Here is a 2853-nt window from a genome sequence, read left to right as displayed (position 1 = left end):
AGGGCTGATGGCTGGCTGCGGGGCCGGACCGCGGCAGAGCCCCCCGGAGAAGCAGGGAGGCCCGTCCTTCAGCCTGCACTCTGACCTCCGGGTTAGGAACCCATCGGCTGGGGGCTGAGCAGGGGGTTTGGCAGAGTTGCTAAAGCGTTTGGGAATTTGTCCCTTCGAATCTGGCTGGCTCTTACGCTTGGGTCTTTGAAGCATCCTAAGGCTGGTCGGGCCCCGATACCTCATCGGGACCCCTGGATTTTACTGCACGTCAGCTCAGCTGCAGTTGTGAGCGTGTCAGCCTCCAGATCCTGGATGCAGGAGTCTGTTATGGTGGCTGGAAAAGGCTCTGTACGCTGGCTGGGCTCTCCATCTTCTGAGCAGCTCTCCTCTCCCCTCCCCACGCTTGCTTCTGGGGCACAGCCCTTCCCTCCCAAGCATCAAGATTCCCGTTTTGGGGTGAAATACACCAGTGAATTGTTGGGGGAGGCGGAATAATGCGCACGTTGTGTTTGAAATGTCATATTGTTTCCTCTGAGCGATTTTTTCAGATCGAAGTCTCAGCTGGTGCTCAGCGCTCCGTAGGCCTTCAGGCCCGGGCTGCGGCTGGGTGGTTTTTCATGGTCGGACAGAAGGTTATCTGGGACGTGCTCACTGTACGTGGCCCGGGGTGTTGGTGCAGGGATGGTGCTGCGCTGCTGTGGGTGGGTCAGGAGGTACTGGAGACCAGGAGATGCATTTGGAGGGAGCCGAGGTGGAGATGTGCAGGGCAGATCACAGCCGCTAGTGACATCCTGCAGATCCTAGACCGTAGCCCTTGTCCATCTGAACGGAGAGATCTTGCCATACTTTGCACGTTGTCGCCTGGGACTCAATTGTAGGGACTTGTGCTTCAGGGCTGTACTCTGTGCGAGATGTCACCTTTCCTAAATTGGAGCAGTCCTGTGGTGGAGGGCGGCCGAGGGGCAGACCAGCCTCCCGTGACGCTGCGAGCCTGCCGGTGGCTTTTGCGTGGCCGTTTCTTGAGACCCGCTGCCAAACAGACTGGCTTGTGCCCGTGAGTGAACCAGCACTGAGCTCTGCCTGAGGAACGAGCTGCAGTAGCGTAACATGTGCCAGAGAGTCATGATTCAAATTACCGTGGTTTTATGTACGCGGAGATATTAACTAGTTTGAAGTTGCATCAGCTTCTGTTTGTGTCCAAGGCTTTAAGGGTTGAAGGCAGAAGGCAAGACCCAACGCTGCTCCCTTCCCCGGGTGGGGTTGGAGGGCTGGAGAGGCCTTTGAAGGTCTGATGTGACTTGCTGTGTTTGCTGAGCCGTATTGCTTTGGCAGGGAAGAAAGCCGCCTCCTTGAGCCTGATGACTTGGTGCGTAAGGGAACCCGAGGCACGGCCCAGGCGTAATGTCTTTTGAATCGGAATAAATATCGAAAAACAAACCAAAACTGCTAAAGTCGCACATAAAAAAAAAAAAAAGGGTCAGGTGTCCTGCCCAGGCTCGGAGCTGTCTCGCGGTTAGCGGAAGGGCTGGGTGACCACGTGGAGGGGCCTGGATGGCCTCGTGAGATGCACTGAGTCCCCCGCCGCTCTGCTGGGCTGCCTGAGGAGCACCCTTTATCTTTGCTCTGGGCACCCTTTATCTTTTCTCTGAATACTGCTGGCTTTGCAGAGGGAAATGGCCTGGGCCCTGGTGTTGCCTCAGCCAGCTGAGTGCGGTTGGCTTTATCTTGTGGAAAATATACTGCTTTCATCCATCCCAAAGGTTTTGTGAGAGCTTGTCAAGTTTGCAGCGGTTGCGCGTGAGCCTTAGAGAGAGAGAGAGACCCCGGCAGTCCCCGGGCCGGGGCACACGGCTGTGCTGATCACCGCTGGCGGGGACGTCATCTGCTCTCAGGTGAGATGCAAGTGGGAGAAATACTTTTTTTTCCTCCCATCTTCCTGCTTTGTCTGAAGCCAGGCTTTTCATTGTTTCTGGGCTTGCCCTGACCCTTTCTGTGAGCACAGGGGTCTGGGAAGGAACGGATCCTGTGACATTTCTCCGAGTGAGGGTCTCATGGAAGCAGGGGGAGGCTGGAACGAAGGGCTGTGGCTGCCTGCGGTCAGACCCGGGGGCAGGGAGAGAGGGGGCCGATTTGGGAAGAGTGTGTCAGAGCCCGGTGTCCCTCCGAGACGGCGCTCTCCTAGCGCGCAGTGTAGGGAGGAAACTTGTGAAGAGCCGATTTGCTGGAACTTGGGGCTCTGAGAAAGGTCAGATACAGTGCAGCCTCGGGAAAGCTGCTTATGCGGGTGGGACAGGTGAGTCAGTGGCTTCCTCCTCATTTTCCGTCATAATCCCGCTCTTCAGAGCCAGACGTGCTGTCTGCCTGCTCCCCAGATGCCTCCTGGATCTGCCTCTGGCTGCCTCAACGGTGCTGGTTGCGGCTGGACCCTGCCTCAGTACGCAGCTCTTTCCAGGCCGTCGTCACGCAGCCGGGCAGGGAGGAGCAAGGCTCCTACCGAATTTCTTCCGTGCTCTCGTTGCTATTCGGAGTGTTGTCGCTTGCCTTGTGTTTAGCAGTGGCAGCTGAGGAGGCCAAGGGAGGCAGAAGGGCTGTTGCCTGTGCAGGAGAAACATTTAACTCTTGCCTTCGCAGCTCCCTTCCCCGTGCGTTGGCGGCTCTCGGGTTGGTTGATAGGAAACACCAGTGGTGGTCCCAAAATTTGCTGGTGTTTGGTCGCTTAAAAGATGAGGAGGGGTTTTGTGTGCCATTTCCTCTTGCTCTGGAAAAAATGCTGCTGCCCTGGTGCCTGGGCAGAAGGGGAGAAGGGGGAGCCCTGGAAAGGAAGTAAGATCCAAAGAAATGTGTCACCAGCAGAAAGAGCAA

This window comes from Charadrius vociferus, unplaced genomic scaffold, assembly GCF_000708025.1.
Source record: "Charadrius vociferus isolate BGI_N301 unplaced genomic scaffold, ASM70802v2 scaffold619, whole genome shotgun sequence".
NCBI lineage: Eukaryota > Metazoa > Chordata > Aves > Charadriiformes > Charadriidae > Charadrius > Charadrius vociferus.
The sequence above is the reverse complement of the archived record's forward strand: the minus strand, read 5'-3'. Positions refer to the sequence as shown.